Consider the following 19,887-nt stretch of genomic DNA (forward strand, 5'->3'; position numbering starts at 1 on the left):
TCCACAGGAAGTTCTAAAGGACAATTATTTTAGCTTGTGTATGAAGGTACACTTGGCTGTCAATGCCCATGGGATCTGTACTTGTGGACTCAACCAACAGTAGATAGAAAAGAAAAAACTGTACATGTGTTCAACATATATATGTTCCCTAAACAATACAATTATTTGCACAGCACTTACACTGAATGAGGTATTACAGAGAAGACTTAAAGCATAGGGAAGGAGATGCATGGGTTACATGCAAAATCTAGGCCGTTTTATATAAGGGACTCAGGCATGCATATTTTGGTATCCTTGGGGATCCTGGATCCAACCATTCACAGATGCCAGGGGAAGACTGAAGCTTTAAGATAAAGATGAGGGGAGAGAAAGGCAAAAAATGGCCAACACTCTATCAGCTTCATTAAGAGGTTATTTTACGATTCTTGCACTGGCATGGAAACCAGGCAACTACACAGAATGAATGAGTCCATTAAATACTAAGTACACAATTATTCAGTAAGATAAAACTTAGATCCAAAATATGACTAGGGAACAAAAACCAGACCCCTACCTTATAAAAAAGACAACTGACCAAAGATAAGTGGCCTACAGTCACTGAGGCAAAGGGCTCGCCTTTCCCCTCACTTGTTCTTTGGTTCACTACTCTGACTTAAGTAAGAGTAAAATATCATGGCATAAAGATCCAAAGATGACACAAAAACACATGTTATCAATTTACTTTGCTTTGAAACTGTTTAGCAGCTGGATAAGTTATTCAAGAAAAAAGACAACTTCATACTAACTCAATAAACCAATTGTAAACATATGCTCAGGCTTATGCCAGGGAGCTACCTTCTTAAACAGATAGACTGATCTTACAACTACCTAGAAAAAGCAAGACCTGAGCCTCCTACAGCAGATGCACAAGGGGGCTTTCACAGTGCTAAGGAGCCAACTATTGAATTTTGAGTTCAGTGTTTTTACTACCTAAAACCATTCTGCTGTATGCTCACTAGATGCCATACAGATGTTAAATACCTCGGAGGTAGGAGGTAAGTTGCACAAAGTGATCAGTGGTGATATTAATTAGCACTGTGGAAAGATATATGTGATCTAGCCTAGCATCCAATTTTAGACAGGGTTCAAGGACTGATGAAGTTAATTCCTGCCTCCTAAGATACTTAGATTAAAACATCAAAAAGGGTCAAAGAGGAACATATCAAGGGACCTGTAATGCAACTTCCATTACTGCTTGATTTCACTTAGGTACTGAAGTCAGCTGTGTATTTCTAACAAAAGCAGAATTGTCAAAACAGATTATGATTCCCAAGGAAGTTTTTTCCAGAGACATCCTAAAATTCCTGACACTCACAGAAACCACACACTAACAGAAGACAAGACTACAATGAGGATTCTCACAGGACTGCATCCTATACCCAGTGGTGGAACATGTGACCCAATTCTGGGTACATGGGATAATGGATGGGAGTGTACTCTTTCATTAAGCAGTTCAGCTACATGATCAAAAACGTCATTTAACAAAAGAGAAAAAATAAAGTTTCCTTCCCATTCAGGTCCTCTTTCTGCTAAAAATTCAAATGTCCATTGAAATCCTTAATGCATACATTTCTAAGAAAAAACATTCTGTATTATTCAAATATCTCCAAGAGTAATTTGATCATAATTCTTTTCTAGTATGCAAATCGGCACTTGGAAAAATAAAATGTCTATAAATCAACATTTATATAGCCTCTGGGGGGAGGGGACATTAAGATCAGCCAAATATCACCCTATGTGACAATCAATGACACCCAGTTTTCAACCAGCCAAAAATTGGAGTGGACTAACAATTGTTCACTTGACCACCTCCAAAGGAGCCCTCTTCCTGAGTAGTAAGAGCTCCCTCGAGCTAAGAACTAAAAGAAGAAAGTTCTCCCCTGCTTTTAGAGAAATAACCTTTCAGATATAGGTAAGCACTGTCCACAGAACCAGGTGGACCTGTAACATAAATCTAGGCCTTTGGTACCTTTGATGTCAAGTTCAATCCACTCTTATCCCATAACTTTCCTACGGTGACAGACTTACCAATCAGAACTGAAACAACAATGCACTGCTCTGCAAAGGCCTGAGAATCCATGTTCTCCTTTTGTATGGGTTTGACATCTAAGATACCAACTATAACTGAAAATATATAAGTGCTTACTACCAATATAAAGGTGTACAGAATGAAGAGGAGAATGATACCGTTCCTACCACAATCATGCTCACAGAAATAGTATGTGCATGAGAGGCATGGGGAAACATCTAGTAGGGTGCCCTGTGGTAAGATCACAGCAGTATAATTGGGCTGCTCATCTATGGAGGAACACATGTTCAGGCACAATGACCAACAGACTGTGCTGTTTCCTTTGCTACCACTGCATCTCCCATGCATTCCCAGCTTCATGTTGCTCACCTTGCAATGGAAATCTAAATGAGTTCAATTAACTATCAACCAATCACACCATGGGATATGAAATGGATATTACCAAGAAGCTGCAGCAAAAATCAATTGCTGCTTTGGAATGCATTATGATTTAACAAAGAAATCTTTTAACTACTTCTATTTGTCTTAGAATGATGATAAAACTACTATGTAGACTGAGAAGATAGTAAATTTGACAGAACTGCCTGTTGGAGATTCAAAACTTGTTGTGGAAAATATGTAAGTGGATGACAGTTAACCCTCACAGTGTTCTCATATTATGAAAACCTTTAACGCGTGATTCACTCTATCCTTTTGGAATTTACAGTATCGGCAAGAAACAGGCCTTTTTAGAGAGTATCTGAAACATCCCGGCTTGAGAAAACACTTTTGTCACTCTTGCCACTAATTTTGAAGGGAAAGAGGGTTGTGCAGATGGGTCTATGGGAAACATCACCAGGGCCAGTGCTGGGTCCCATCAATCTTGAACACAGCTCAAGTATTTAAAAAGAATGAAAATCCCTGCATCCTCCCCACCATCACCACCATGCAGGCACTTGACCTGTGCCACCTCTGTCCATCCTAATGAGGCTCCTGTGAGCACTACTTTAGAGACGACAAAAGTGAGGGTCAGATACGCTAAGAATTGTGCCTAGGCCCTTCCACCACCCCTCCTTCCTAGCAACCTTCTTTCCTGATGATAAAGCTAAAGGACCCACAAGCAAAGATTCACTTCTAGTTTTGTTTTCATCCCTCTAATGCTTCCCTTCCGAAACCATTTTTGTATTTTTGTTTTTGTTTTGTCATTTTCCTTCATGACACCTTCCCACTTTTCTAGAACATGCAAAAACCAAGAATGTTACCAGGGCAGCAATGACAAAATTAAATTCATTTTCATCTAAAGAGTTTAGAATAAACAAGTTATAATTTGATAAGTGGAAATTGGACCTCGCTTCACATCAACAGCTCATGCCTGTGCTGAACTCTTAATATCCTTTCCTTATGATGAGTCTGTAGAACGTTGAAATTAAACTCTTTATAAGAAATTCAATTTATTTACATTCTCATGGATTATTTTTAATGTCCTTTATGAAAAACAAACAAAATAATACAAAAAATTAGTGGCTCATTTTCCCCTTTGGGTAATATTTATCAAACATCCCTTTTCAATAAAACAAAACACTACAGTATCCCCTGCGATGCCTGGTGTACCGCTGTAAATCACAGTGCTCCCAGGACTCTGGAGGTCTGGGGCTGAGGGGTAAGGAGTGCAGGGAGAGAAAGTGAACATGTAAGCTATGGCAACCACAAGGTCAGCTATACACCTGCCTCCCGACCCTTCTCCATCCTCCACCCCAGCTCTATCAGATTCAGCATCATGAGGAGACCAGCTAGCCTCACAGGCTCCTACCTACCACATGCCAGCAGTGAGGCCCCTCCTCCTACCCACTCACCCCCAGTATGACAGTCAGAACCTTTCCTGTGCTCTGCTGGGCACACATGGCTCTATTCCACATCTCCTTCTCCTCTCTCTGTAACCTCAGCAGCTTTGTGTAGCTGCACTTCTAGACTCAGAATCAAAGAAGTGCTGGCTTCTTTCAGGGAAAAGGGGAACATGTCAAAGACACAGAGCTGTTCTCTCTTCTCCTCAAAGGAAAAAGAGGGAGCAAATGTCAGACTGGCTCTTAAATGCATGCCTGAGCACATAGGACGGGCTCCTCTGTCTCTCAAGTGCTCCTGTGAGAAGACCTGAATGGCTCATACCCACAACACTCACAGGCACCAGAGCACATTTCTGTGCATATAACATCAAAATGGAAACATGCAAGCTGTGAGCAACTAGTGTAGTGTAGTCCTGGGGGACTTTTTAAAAGCTTCCCAATATAACCCTGTAAGAGGGTCCTCTCAGGGTGGGGGACTGTTCATGAGATTCTGACATGCAGATGTGGGCAGCACTGTGCTCCACTTCGTACCAACACCAGGATCAGAAGACTCTACCCATACCCTCAGGGAACTCGGTCCAGAGTTAGTGCAATAGCTGGAATCGAGGTGTCCCAGCAGAAGCCAGACTAGACAAGCAGGTTTGTACTGTTCCTCAGAGTTACAAGATCCTACATTTACACTCTGTATCCCAACTTTATCAAGCTGTATACATGATATGCTATGAATACAACTATAAACATATAGACACTCAAAAACTTGCTGAGAATGAACTTAGGAAGAAAAGCAGGCAGGAAGATAAAGTTCTACCAATTATATCAAACTTCTTTCCCAATCCCTTGATCAGAAGACCCTATCCCACCTGGAACTGAAATACCTTCAATCTAAGACCAAGTAATATCATAACAAAGGCTTGTCATTTAACTTTTTTATATTGCTATCATCTCTTCTTACCAGTTAGATTGCTTCTATAAAGTAGAGATTAGTATTGCACTGCCTTCTCCTCTACCACCACGGCCCCATGATGGATGCATGGTACTAACACGTGAAGTACTTGCTGAATTGTTTACTGCTAGCTTCAAAAGCAAAACCCCATGCTAAGGATGTGCTCTTTTTAAATACTTTCCCAGACAGAGAAATATCTGGGCCACACCATTTGACTACTTTCCACTACTTAAATGCAAATAAATGCTATACCATTTTTCCTGCCGATCCTTTAAATGATAATTGATTCAGTTAACAGAAAAAACATTTAAAATCAATCAAATGTTCCCTCACGCTTGAACTAACTAATGTCCTGAATACATAAACTTGAATACAGGGGAAATAAGGAGGTTGTTATTAATTATGCCAGACTGTGAAGCCAGTAATGGGCAAAAAGCAAAACAGTAAGTTATAACTGAGGACATAGTGAGCTATATACCATCAGCTGTCCTGAGTTTCAAAAGGGCTAAATGTACAATTCTTACAGTAACATTCACTTCACTGTTACTACCTTTAACACAAAGGTATTGTCTATAATATAATTAAAATACTGGCATTTACCCTTCCTCTCCAACTTAGCTTAGAGAGTTTGAGTGACAGGTTGGACCAGTGCACACTAGTTCAGGGCCTGCACTCCCAGTCACTCATCATTCAGAACACACTTATGGTTGGATAGCCAGCCAACGATGAGCCTGTAGGTGAGATTTTCAAGCTTCGCATCCATCATCCCCCAAAACCTTGAAATATTTGCAGGTAATTAAAAGAAAGGTGATGTGGTGAGGCTGAAGATGCAGAAAAATTCTGATTCTGTCTAGTAGTGAGCTAAGAGCCCAGTTAATGCTGAGGTAAGACAATCTGACTCATTAAATAAGGACCTTACTAGTCACCAGCAGACTCCTTCCTTATGGGCAGCACATGAAAAGACTTTTAGACTCATGACCACGAACTGTTACCCATAAGAGAAAAATCTGGAAAATCAAATTTTGATGCCTAACTTTCTTTTTTAAGAGATTTTACTACATGTGGGAATTTTTCTCTTTATTTTAATACCTCATAAACCAGTCCATCTCAATAATCAAAACCATATTCCAAGACATCACTGTGCCTCATGTGAATCAGTAAATGCCACTATAAAATCTCAAACTGAAACACAGATAGATGGGAAAATGCTCTAGGGAGAACTGGTGTCTTGAAGGCTCATCAATCATGCCAGTTGATTGAGAAATATGCGTATAACTGACAGCCCAAAAAGGGTTAGAAATACCTCACATTCTAATAAGGACATTACAAGACCAAAATCATGTCATGAGGGAAGCAGGGTAATATCAAGGAAACAGGACGGAGAAGGCCTGCTTCTCAGAAGTAATATAAGTCCAATATGTATACACACACAACATACACAATCTGTGTGTGTGTGTATGCATACATATGGTTAGCTATGTATAGATATAGCTACAACCTGTCACTCCTTGTAATTCCAGAGTCTCTTAGGATTTGCCTTTTCTTCAGTGAGGGAAGTCCAGCATTCCCAGATTGACACTTTCTGATCCATACAGAAAAATAAAATAAAAGAGAAGATACCATTCCCATGCCAGTGAGTAGTCTTATGCAGAACACAGCAAAACAGTTTATGTTTAGTAATTTGTATTTTATTTAATTTATTGAATTACTTGTTCATATCCTTTTCCTATATTTTTCTATTAGAGTAGTATTTCCTATTATTTTTTTAAAGTTTCTTACAAAGAACAATAACTGGTTTCAATCTGCTGTCTTTCAGGCTGTTTGTGAGTTTGGTCACATAAAAGCTGTCAAATCTATAAAAATTTATCCTTTATGGTTTCTGCCTTTGGAGCACAGGGAAAAGTACTCTGTAGTTGGCTACTAATAATGCCCCCAAAGTGATGAAAATCAACTTCTCCCTTTCCATCTCCCACTAGGGTAAGTATTCATGCCAGAATTTTCCTTCACAAAGCATGTATTGTTATAATGAAGAAAAATTAACATTAATGGATGCAGTAAGAAAAGTAATAAAAAATTAAAATAGTAATTTTAGTTATTTAAAAAGTCCTTAATTTTAAATAACATCATTAAATTATTAAAGGGATTCTTCCCTTGGCTCAGTTACTATACTTTTCTTTAAGAACTTTATCTAGGCATTATCAGGAAAATGCTCTAACTACAAATTCCCAAACTTGATATCTCACAGTTTCATTACCAGGACACCCACTTCATAATTCCTCTCAATTCATTTAGTCCATTAGGCTACCTTATCTAGATGGACTCAATATTGCCCTCATTAATATTTTAATTCTAGACTCTAAAAAACAGTGATTTTTATAAATAGTTTACAAATATGAATGTTTATTATGTGCCAAGACCTATGCTGTCTTTCACATATTCTGCATTTCACTGACTGTGAGATGCACCTCTAACATTTTAACACCACTGAAGCCATGAAAATTTACAATTTGTGATACATTTGTGTTTACTGACAGTTTTTCCTCTCAGTGGTACAGGAAATAATGTCTCACAATTAGCACCACCTCAAATTAGATAAAATATGAAAGATTACTAATTTCACCTCTGTAGCAATTCTGAGACTGATATTATTATCTCTCTTCTTTCTGATAAGGGAGAAGCAAAAGCTAATTGTAGCTTTGCAAATGCAAGTGCTGGACCTGGATTTAAGCCTGGCAACCTGACTGTAGGGTCCCACCTCTGAGCCTGTTTGCTATCCCCAGGTCCACCATGCCAGAGTGACCCTAGAAGGCAGTGATTACCTCTGCTCACCCCAGGGTTTCATCCACTATTTAGAACTTGAATCCTCTCTCAACTCTCTGAAATACTATCTACAACAGTTCTTCAAAAACTTCTCCAGATTCTTAAACTCCACTGCTATTTGCTGATTTCCTCACCTCTCCACCCTGACACAGGAACTTTCTTGCCTCCTGGGACAGTGGTAGCTGGCATGAGCCTTGCAGTGTACATTCCTCTGACCTGGACCCCCATTCTGCTGCTTCTGCAGACTTGTCAACGCATTCATTTGATCATGTGACCTTCACTCCTTCACCCTGAATCTCAAACTTCCCTCTCTAGACCTACTCTGGAGTTTCTTCCCACAGCTTCCTGGTTTCACCTCTCCTTGGACTCTCTACCTTTCTTCCAGTTCCTTCTTTTTTGTCTATTTCACACATGTCTCTTCCTTCTCCTAACTCCTTTGGGCTCCAATGCAGTCCAAGCACTGGCTGTTTCTTTATTCATGGGTCCCTCAGAATAAGAAGCAGGCAGCTGCCAAGGGAACCCACACAAAGCTCAGAACTCTTCCCTAAACTTCAGGTATGCCCCTGCAATGTACCTGAAGAACACTCCTTCTTAAGGTGGGGTGAAGTCACCCCACCTTAAATTCAACATGTCTAATCAACCCCAACTTATCATTCATACAAGCCTTTCTCCTTCCACAACCTAAGCTTTCTCCCCTACTAAGGTTGGAAATTTAAGATCTACCTCTGACTTCTCTTGTTACTCTACAGACAATCACCAGTCTCTGCCATTTTGCCTGCAAAACTCATTTTTCCACTTCTACTTTCACCAGAAATTTAATACCACACAGATAATTCAATAGCTTTCTTTTAAATCTCCTGGTATCCAAGTTCTACCTGCTCCAATCCCAACTGCAAGCCCAGCACTTTCAGTGACTTCCCAGTGCTTCCTATTCTAACACATCAAGGCCTTCAAACTGTCATCCCAACCCATCCATTCTGAACATCTCCTCTGCCTCACCCTGCTGGATTCCACTGGGAACAACAGAGAGGTCAGGTGGAGATGCTCACCAGTCACCATACCTGGGCTGCTTCATGACAGCCATCATGGCTACTGAAACAGAAGTAAGTTAGGACAAAAAAAATACAGCTCCCAGTTTTCCTGGCCACTTTTGAAGTGCTTAGTAGCCTCCTGTAGCCATAGCACAGACACAGAACATCTGCTTCTACTGGAGAGGGTTGCTCCAGCCTATTCAGCACCAGTGCTGATCTCCCAAGCACTCTGTGCCCAGCAGTGTCTCCATCCTACCTGTGCAAAACCATGTGTCCCTCTATATCAGAGTGATCTTCTCATGAGCTGCAGCACAGTTCACTTCTACATTACCTTGTTATAATTCTTACAATGTTGTTGCATTTAAGTTTTCATTATTGTATCTTAAATTATTGGGCCTCTTAGAACCAACAAATATTCATTGAATAAATTAAGAACATGTACTTATTACAATACCACACCAAAATTACCAAAATGGGTGAATTTAATATTTCTCCTTCATTACAAATGATGTTTTCCTTTGCTCTAAACAAATAATCTTGCATTTAGCTAAATGAATAATTTAATGCCCAATTATAATAGTTCAAAGATAGTTAGTTCTTTTTTTGTGGTGTTTGAAATTGAAAGGAAAAAGCTATACAAGTTCTGAAATATTTCCATTTTACATAAGTGTACCACAAAGAAAGCACAAAAGATAGACCAGGACAGAAAAATGAATGAATAGTATGAGTAACTATATCTGAAATTGTAGGAAAAAATATCAATAGTAGACTAGCCCTAAAATTAGGAGAAACTATAAATATTGCTTTGAAAATTTTGTATAAAATATATTTTCAAAATATATAATAAGCATTTATATTTATAAATATGTATATATAAACATACATAAATAAAATATATTTTCGAATCAATAGACTCTTATATCCCACTTCTCAAATATGACTGAATATTTACATCTTGAGATCAAAAACACACATATGCATAATTTATACTTGTATGTATATGTGCTCTCTCTTTAAATTCAGGTCTCTTGTCCAAAAAAAAAGTTAAGAAACCAATCCACTATACCACAGATATGGGTTCTTGAAAAAGGATAAAGCTCCTTTTCCAAACACCAAGAACCAAGCAGAAGAGATTTGGGAGAATCACACCAGGTAGACTCCTCAGACCTTAAGAGGATAGGAAGCTTTATTTTCAAGAGAGTCTTCTCTGAAGTTTTTAGTTGATGAGAAAACTGGCAGAGATGCTCAATTATTCCAATACTGCACTTCCAGTGACTTCTGAGGTACCATTTACAAAAGCTTTTGCTCTTTCTATCCAAAAGATCTAAGTCCATTATGCAATTGAATATTCTACAGCCTGCTTATTTCTGCAAGTCAGTCAGCAACAGAAGTAAATGTTACGTTTTGCCTATAAAACTAACTGCTATAAAACTGAAATTACCTTAATTCATACATCAATGAAGAATTTAACTTAGATGGTAAGCAGTACATGCTATTTACGGCTATCTTTCTTTTCTTTTTAAAGGATGCTATAGGTTTTAAGTGTCAAAAATACTTTAGGTATTTTTCCCTCAAATCAAATAAGAGATCACCTCATCAGACTGAGTATTTGTCTACCAAATAACAGCAGAAAAGGCAGATATGGAGTCAAGAACTTTCAGTTTGAGGCCCAGAGGCAATGGCCCTGTTTTCAAAGCACACCCTGCCATCATGGTACCAACAATTAAAGCCACATACAGAGAAGTACCAGAACACTTCTACCTCACAGTTGCTTTATGACTTCATACCAATTTTCTCTACCATTTTACAATTAAATTATCCTTTTTCTTCTCACACATTTCCAACTCTCTCCCTAGTGCCCCCTAGCCCTTCTCTAAAGACCCCAAACTTCAGCTTTTGGTGAGAGAATGTGATCTGCTTGGGGAGTCTGCAGGAGTTTCATGTATCCCTATGTCAGAACTGTCTGGTTTAATCTGAAGTTTGTACATCCTTGGAACTCCCATTTTCTAATAAGGTCCCATTGATTAAATTAGACATAGGGTTTTTCTTTTCCATTTATAGAATGAAAGAAAAATGCCAATTTCAACATGGAGAAACAAATATCTCTCTGTCAGAGGTGATTTCTATTTAGCTCAAAGAGTAGGTATAAACTGTCAGTATCATGCCAAATAAAAACTCATCTATCCTCCCTTAACCCAAGCTCTACTGGACATGCTCAGTCCAAAGCCTCAGAAATTTAGGGAGTGTGGAAGAAAAAAACAAACAAGAGGATCACCCTGTCCTCATATATAAACATACCACCAAGGTAACCACACAATGCCTATCTGGGTGCATTAGATGCAAACCAAAATCATGCACAACTGCAATTATGGAATCCTAATTGGAACAAGTTATTGTTTCAATAACAAGTTCCAATAACAAGTCTATGTATGTATAATATTTCAAAATATACTCTACTATCATGTAAATTATAATAATTATAATAATAATAAAGAATGCTCAACAACACTAGGTGGATCCAGGGTTCACTTTCCTGCTTGTAAACACTACATGGGTAACTTTAGACAAGCAGGTCATCTTCTCTCAGCCTCACACTGCTCATCTAGACATGAGCCATCTGGATTAGAAAGCCTTTAAAGCAACTTTAAACATCAAACATTTCTAAATAGGCAGTCATGAGTCAGTGTTTATGAAAGCGCCTGGCAAGACAGTCCCATGGATGTACTTCACCTGAAGTATCATGCACTGGGGCTGCATAAGTATATACACAAACTCACCAGGACATGGACATTTTTAGATGGAAGAGAAGATTCAGGACTCTTGGTTTTGCCAGATTCTTAAATGGTCCACCGCTCCATTCAAAAAGCTGAGAACAAGAGAAAGGTAAGACATTAAAAAAAGAATACTCAAACATTTACCCAAAAAATCCCCAAGGAATTTGCAATGAACTAGTCTTACCTCAAGATGCATGTTTAACCACTCAGGAAAAACAGGGTAATGTCAATGAGATAAACTGAACTACTAGAACTTTCTTCATAAGTACCCATTACCTTATGATTATACAATAAAATTCAAGAAAAGCAGCAGGAATTATACAGAAAAGGTGAAAAAAAAAAAAACTGGGCTTTGAAGTATGTTACTTCTATGTCAGATTTTCTTCAAATTACGTGTTGCTTAGATAAATATTAAAATTACTTTTCCGTTTTAAACATTTACAAAGGGACAATAGAAGACAAAAAAGAACAAGAGGGAAAATATGTCTAGAGGCCTAAAAAGTAAGACAAGTCATGTCTACACAGGCATAGTAAAGCACCGCCACACAATGCCTAACTGGGTGCTCTAGATGCAAACCAAAAGCACAGCTAAGGCTGTGGGTCTGGAGTCAGGCTACCTTGTCTGGATCCCAGCTAAGATGATACATCATAATCACTCACTAGTTATGAACCTAAGGGAAGACAACCAACTGCTCTGGCCTCAGTTTATCTGTAAAATGTGACAATAGTTCTTAGGGGAAGTTTTGAGGCTTAAAACTATTAAAAATAATGCCTAGCATGGCACATGATAAAAATTCTATGAAAAAGTACAATTATTTCTTTTACCCCATGCTGTAAATCAAATTACAATCCATGGCATTAATAACAAATAAGATCTACAGAAAAGTCAACTTCATTTTATCCACTAGCTTCGACTGTCACTTCCAAACTGTGTTTTAACTAGAGCACTTAAATTAAACAATATATGTCCGTCTCCTTCAACCTCCCAAATTCACTAGTAGAGGAGACAAGTGAGAAGAGAGGGGAAGGTCCTCGGGAAGCACTATCTAGACCTTTCTATGACGATGGAACTATCCTATATACACACTGCTCAATATGGAAGACACGTGTCATGTGTGGCTATTGAGCACTTAAAATATCAGCAGTGCTGAGAAAAAATTAAATTTAATTTTAATTCATTTAAACAAATAACCATATGTAACTATGAGGCTACTTTACTAGACTACATGGCTACAGATGATCCATAAACTAAAAAAGGAACCTAAGAAATTTGAGCAAAAGCTAGGCTCTTCTTTTCCTGAATTGCTTATATGTTCAATATAAATATCTTTGTGTTTAATGGCAATCTGGTCACTGATGAGTTAGACAAATAACAAGTCAACTCATTCATCAATACAGTACAAACTCAGTGCTAATGAAAGGATCAGAGATAAAGAAGTATGTGGACCTTTGATATTGTAGAAGGTCCCTAAGGCCAAGTTAAATTCAAGCTCATGTAAAGCATGATTCAATACACAGACCAGATCTGCAAAGGGCCAGCACCAAAGCACTTGTTTCTATACCACCAAGGGGAAGCTACTTGATCAATGCACACTGAACATCTCTGCATTTATCTTCAGTTTTTCCCTCAGAAATTCATAGTTCTGTAAGGCTTTCCCTCCTTTAGAAACACTAGTGTTCTTGGCTATCTTGGCCTTTCCATTATGAATAAAAAAAAAACATACCACACATGTCTGAAGTATAATGCCACACTCCTGCTTAGCTGCCCCTCTAATATGGTTTAATTATGATGACTGAACTAATAGGCTGACATCATACAGCTTCACAGGCTGACCCCATGTCATCCTGATGTATCAGTTTGTACCACTTCAGTGCTGAAAATCAGTTAAGATCTCAAGCAAATTGAAAAGGCTGGTAATGATGATTTCTCTGCCATCTTTGTAGACTCTACATTATACACAACTTACATTATTTATAAAGCTTTAGCGATGCCTCCATTAGTCTTGTAAGACTACACAAATGAGTTCTTTTATACACACACAACTTGGCCTTAATTATGTAGGCTACTGCAGCTTAAATATGCTCCTTTAATTACACTCATTTATTCTTTTTCCAACTTACCAAGTTATTAAAGTTTACCTCAAACCCAGAATTGCTAAAAATAAAAATTACAAACTGAATTTTTATTTTCAACTAAAAATGTAGTAAATTTTGTTTGAAAAATGAGACTTATTTCCTCTAATTCTTTAATGAACTTTGCAGAAAAAAATTACTTGTCTCAAGAGGTCTAAGAGGTTAACCTTGTTAATTGCCTAAAAACTGTCATTTCTCTAAAACACAAAGATCATCAGCTCTGCAAGGAAAGGAAAATACAAAAGGAAAAATGTGTTTGGTTACATACCTATGGTAATAAGGGTCAAAACTAAATCAAGGACAAATCCCTACCCTCAGAAGAAATCTGATCCTGTCTAGGCCCTATGGATACTTTGGCATCAACATCTCCAGAAAATGACCTCTCAAGATCCTGGTTACAGTTTCCTAAGAATTGCACTATTATACTGAATGGTATACCACCTGCACAGAAATACCAAATAACTGCAAATGGAAATGACAGAGGGAGACTGGAGAACAAACTCTTTGATCAGTACATCATATTCAGGCCTGGCACCTACATTGGAGCAACGCTGATGCAAAAACATTTACACCCATTGAAAATGCTGGGCAGTGAACACAAAATCTGCCTTGATTCTTTTTAAAAAAACACTCGTTCCAATACAGCTCACCTGCCACCAATACAATGTTAGGTTGTAGTTATAAACAACAGGTAAAATCAACCTGGGCCAGAAAGTTTTCTCCTGGTGTTCCTGAGGTGTGGGTACATTATCCAACATAGGCAATTTGAGCGAAAGATGTTCTTTCAGAAAAAAGGACATTCTGTGATTCAGCCACTGAGAGCTTCAGCAACAGGAAGACAGAACAGGAATCATGCACCTTTTCTATCATTCCATATTTTGGGGGGAACCAAGGAAAGAGAAAGGGCAGGCTGTCAGTACTCACGAAAAGGATGCTTTCTCCAGGGATGGTGTCTCACTGGTTATCTTCAGGGAGTATTTTGCAAAATCGCTTGTGCCTCAAAACAAAAGCCTCCGCTACAGTAGTTTTGAGATCTGGCCTGCTCTGTTCCTGCTGCCTCCCTGAAAAACATCAAGGAAACGTGCTCCCTTTAAGCCTGCACAGGCATTCAGCAACCAGAAAAGCAGGTCCCCATAGGTCTCTCACACCCACCGCCCCACCTTCCTCCAGAAACAACCAAAGAAGCACTAAGACGGGCGCAGAGTAAAGAAACTCCTGGACACAGATGCAGTGAGGCCAAAGAATCCAGTAAAGGGGAAGGGATGAGAGGACTAGGAGACTCTGGGGGTTGTTGGTGGAAGAGGGGGGAATTACACACCGCCGCCAACCCTTTGGATAAATCGAGAATTTCATTGCAAGCTTTCCCCAACAGGGACCCCAAAGAGGCCGGTGGGCACGGAAGGGAAACCGTGCAGGAAGCCAGGGATCAGGGCACCAGGCGTCCCCCTGCTGGGCACACCGTTTGACGAGGGCAGAAAGGGCAGTGCCCACAGAGGTCCTCCCACCCCCGCGAGGGTCGACGGACCGGCGCGGGACACCATTGGCTGCAGACAGCGCACGGGCCTCCGCAGGGCTGCAGAAAGGGAAAGGGAATGAGAGACACAGAACGGGAGGGATGCACCCAACAAAGTGGCGCGGGGAGCCGGCTGCGGGGCACGAAGGGAGGCAAGTTGGCAGGTCTGTACCTGGAGCAGCCTGGAGGCCTCTTCATAGGGAAGCACCCCTCGCGCGCAGCCAGCGTCCGCCAGAGGGAAGACCGTGGCACTGGGAGGCCCAGCCCCCGAGTAGAGGGCACGAACACGCCAGGGGAAAGCAGGGTTCGGGTCCTTTCGCTCTTACCGGTGTGGGGGCGCGCCGTGAATGCAGGAGTGGTCAAGCAAGCGGGGTCCCTCCCCTCGCCTGGGCCCTGGATCAGCCGCTGAGTCTCTCCTCTGCGGGGTCCAGAGCCTGGATTGATCTGTTTGCGCAGGCGTCTGGGGGTTGCAGCCGCCCACTGCGCCTTCACTTGCGCACTCGCGCATGCGTGCAGGTCGCTCCACCAGGGATCATCTGCAAATTCCGGGCCCAGTGGGCAGACAGCGCAGGGGAGCGGCGGGAACCAAGGCCCCCAGTCCCCAGGCCTAGGCTCCTCCTGCCCAGCTCCTTCCAAGGGGTAGAAAAAGCACATTGGCTTTCTGGCTTTCCCAGCCTCTACTCTAGTCCGGGTGGAGCAGGTTTGGTGCAGTATGTGAAAATCAGGCTCGCTGTGCTGTGTATTTTTTTCTGACATGGTCCTTAACACATCACATCCACCTTGAGCACTAATCTTCCTTAGAATGCAGATCACATTTTCTCACTCCCCTTTTATGTCTAGTTTTCATTTCTCCTCATTCTCTCCGCAAAGATTTGCAGCCCCAAAAGTTGGTTGTGTTCAGAATTGGATAGCCTGTTGACTATTGCAAACTTGAAGTCCATAGATGCATTTTCTACTCAGGATTCAATAGTGTGAGTAGGGCCCCATTGCTTCAAATAATGACAGAAGCCACAAGGAGATAGCGGTTCATACTCTAGTTGTTTGGTCCATAATTTACGACATTTTAGATGTCACAAACACCTTCAGAAGATAAATAAACTTCTGTCTACCTGATTTGCATAGGCATTGGAAAGATGTTTGTCTAAGTATCAACTTTTTCATGGCCAGTCTCTGAAAGATGGAATGGAATCTTGAATAATTACCATAAATGTTGTGTTGTGTTTAGAGAAGGATTATTCTGAGGAGTAAATTTTATATGAACCAAAAGAACCATTCCAGCAACATTAATATCAAAAACCATGGTAAATGAATGTTCCTGCAATTATCCCTGTACCTGTATGCATCAAGCATCCCATTTAAAATTATTGCTTATTAACCAATTATTATATATTTCATATTTAATTATTCAGTTAATGCAACAAATCATATAAAACCCATAAAATGTCATTTATAAGTTATATTTCAGAATATGTCTCCTAAGTAAATTTCAAATTCCTTATTTGTTAAACTATTTGAGCACTTACAGGTCAATTCTTGGATCTCATATTATTTTTCCTAAAAGCAGCATTTATCAAAGTTGCTCATTTTCTGCTTCTTAGAGCAAGAGCTGGAGTTAGCCTTGTAGAATGCCACTGAGATCAGGTCACTCTTCTGTTCAGAACCCTCCTTCGGTAAATAATATAAAATATATCTAGTCAAGGGAACATTATTTAGTCATAAAAAGGAGCAGAGTACTGACATATGTTACTTAGATGACCCTTTAAATTATTGTAAGTGACAGAAAGTAGACATAAAAGACCACATTTTGTTTACTTCATTTATTTGAAATAACCAGAAGAAACAAATCTATAGAAACAGAAAGTAATTGGGGATTGAGCGACCTGGGGGTGATAGCCGAAGGTTTTAGGATGATGAAATTATTCTTTTAAAATCAGTTTCCAGTAGTGGTTGCACAACTTTGTGAGTATAGTCATCACATTTTATGCCTTAAATGAGTGGATTATATGGCATGTGAATTTTATCTCAACAAAGCTGTTAAAGGAAAAATGGAAGATATAACTAAATGTAGTATATGATCCTTGATTGGATCCTGATGAAGAAAAGGTATAAATTGGCATTATAAAGTTGTAACACTTGAGAGGCATCTTCTGCTTATAGTCCCTGAACCTTCCAATAAGGTTTACACCATCATCCTCATTGTTAGATGATAGCAGTGCTTATTGAATTAGGGCTTCTATGGGATGATGATTGTAGTGATGGTGTTATCTAATACTTGGGTTTGCAATTTGTGAGTAATTGTTTTGAGCCTTATGCATATGTTATTAACCTCTTATCCTTCAAACAATCCAATGAGAGATTAGAAAACTTGGAGGGCCTAAGGAAGAGGAGACTAAGGGAGAGTCATTGGGGGGGAATTAATATAATCAAAGTATGTTATATGCAAGTACAGATATGCCCCAATGAAACCTACTATTCTGTGTAATTAATATACACTGATAAAAAGTACCGTGAGATAGACACTATTTTCTCTACAGATGCAGAAATGGAAGCACCAACATGTAACGTGACTTCACCAAGGTCACACAGCAAGTATGCTGGTGCCTAGAAAGTACTGGATGTGACAAATGGCATCTTGTATGTGTCACAAACGTTACTGATATTCTTCTCTTTGAATGTTTGTAGTGCTGTGCTGAGAATAAAATTTCTGTTTCCAAGCCAAATATCTTGGATAAACTTATACCAACAGAATAATTAATGGAGTAGTCAGTTTTTGAAGTGACGACATGATTTCCAGAAAAAAAATCTTCAATTGTTTTACTTCTGTTAGCAAGTTCTCCCCACTAGACATACATCCATTGTCAAATTTCCCACAATGAGGGACTGATTTTGGCTGCAATTCACACAGAACCTAAATAATAATGGTTAAGCACAATAGGAACTTATTTAATCTCTTATAAAAAGAGGGTTAGAAATAAGAATTCCAGAGGTGGTGAGATAATATGAATGTGTAAGGGCCAAGGTCTCTGCAATCCTCTTATCTTCTACCTCAATGTTGATTATAAAATGCCTGCTGCAGCTTCAGTCATCCTATCTGCATTTCAGAGAGAAGAAAAGAAAGGACAAGGCAAAAAGAAGTGAAATGGCCTGAAGCTCCTGGGAGGAAGATGCCACTCACCATCACCATCTGTGGCAAGCATTGACCGCTGCTACATCTCCCACACCTCTTGGGTGAAAACACTCCTGTGGTCTTTACTGTTTGCAAGGATGGCTGGGAAATATCATTTTAAATTGTTTAATCTGGACAAATTGTCACTCCAACAAATGCCACTCTGACAAAATGAGGAAGTGAAGAACAAGGTAAGGCTAAGTGCAGTATTGTGCTTCAGCCAGCTAGCCACGGCTTGGGAAAGCTCATGACTCAAAACTCAGGTCTATGCAAAGTTGTTCTTTAATGCACTGGTCATCTGAAATTAGCCATGGTGGTTTTATCTGCAACACAAAAACTGAAGAACACCATTAATAAGGTCCTGCCTCCTTCTTTAGAGGACCAGTTTAACATTGCCAGCATACCACTGAATACCTCAAGATGTAAAGATTTTATTTTTAAATATTAGGAAAAAATTCAGTCCTGTAGGAATCAGACATGTTCTAACAGCATCTGAGTTTGTGTTTGAAGCAATTGTTACATCAAACTGTTGCTGCAATGATCAACTTTTCTAAGATGTATTTTTAATAAAAATATAAAACATCTTTTGGGATAACTTCTTCTAAAATTTATTCAGGGAAAAGAAGTAAAGTAGAATATTGTCTTTCCTGGTTATAAGGAAGAACATATTTTTTTAGTGCTTGGAGTGGAACCCAGGCTCTTGTGCATACAGGCAGGTGTTCTACCCCTGGGCCACGCTTGCCTGAATGATTTTCACTCTTACTGAGGAGAGCCTTCCTTCCCGCTTCCATTTGGGATAAAAACAGGTACTTCAGACACAGCACTGACATGGACAAAGAAAGTCTTCCCTTTGGCTCGAGAAGAGTCAACAAGAGTGATTTCAGGATCTGAGCCAGGAACAGAGAAGTAGGCCTCCAGGTTCTGTGAACATGGTCCCACTCCACCTGGGAGGTTTCACCTCCAAGCTAAAAGTGTATTTAGGGTATTTAGAAATGAGTACCTGAAACCAAGCCGCATATCAATGTTGTGAAATGTACTTTAGATATTTCTTTTAAAACTCGTGCTGTTTGATTGACTTAATGTTGCCGGACTGTAGCCAGAATGATGAAGAATCATATTTGAAAATAAAGCAATCAATAGTGACCTCTCTAAAAGGCCTGTGTATCCAACTGACTCATACATCTGTTGGGGATTTTTGGTGGATGGTCAAAAAATAACACCTACTTCTAAGTACAAGGTCATATGAGATCCAATAAGAAGTCAGAGAGATGGAAATCTAAATAGGATTTTTATTACCTATAAAGTGTATTGGAAGGTTTCATCTTGGATCTGTGGTCAAATTGACTTGCCAATATTGTACTTGCAAATGCAATAAAATTATCAATGTTCTGAAATTCATGGCCCTAGTATAAAGGTAGTGTCACAGGCTGCAATTTACTGTACAACTGTGCATCAAACAAGACATCTCCCAGGATGCAGTTGTGTGCACCTGTAACTCTAGTGACTTGGGAGGCTGAGGCAGGAGGATGATGAATTCAAAGCCAGACTCAACAACTTAGCAAGGCACTAAGCAACTCAGTGAGATGCTGTCTCTAAATAAAATGTAGAAAATGGCTGGG

General features: G+C 39.5%; 1 protein-coding gene across 5 annotated transcripts in view; it reads right to left on the bottom strand.

The window, feature by feature from the left end:
- Window positions 1-15,391, bottom strand: part of LOC306646614 (suppression of tumorigenicity 18 protein-like) — an 80,850-nt gene extending 65,459 nt beyond the window's left edge. For all 5 annotated transcript variants that reach the window (XR_013759892.1, XR_013759893.1, XR_013759894.1 and 2 more), the window contains exons 1-3: window positions 15,275-15,391; window positions 14,514-14,650; window positions 11,460-11,548 (exon numbers count right to left, since the gene is read on the bottom strand). The gene's annotated coding sequence lies outside the window, so the exon portion shown is untranslated. The remainder of the gene's footprint in view (window positions 1-11,459; window positions 11,549-14,513; window positions 14,651-15,274) is intronic.
- Between the last annotated feature and the right edge of the window lie 4,496 nt (window positions 15,392-19,887).

Source organism: Sciurus vulgaris (assembly GCF_902686455.1).
Source record: "Sciurus vulgaris genome assembly, chromosome: 16".
Classification (NCBI taxonomy): Eukaryota; Metazoa; Chordata; class Mammalia; order Rodentia; family Sciuridae; genus Sciurus; species Sciurus vulgaris.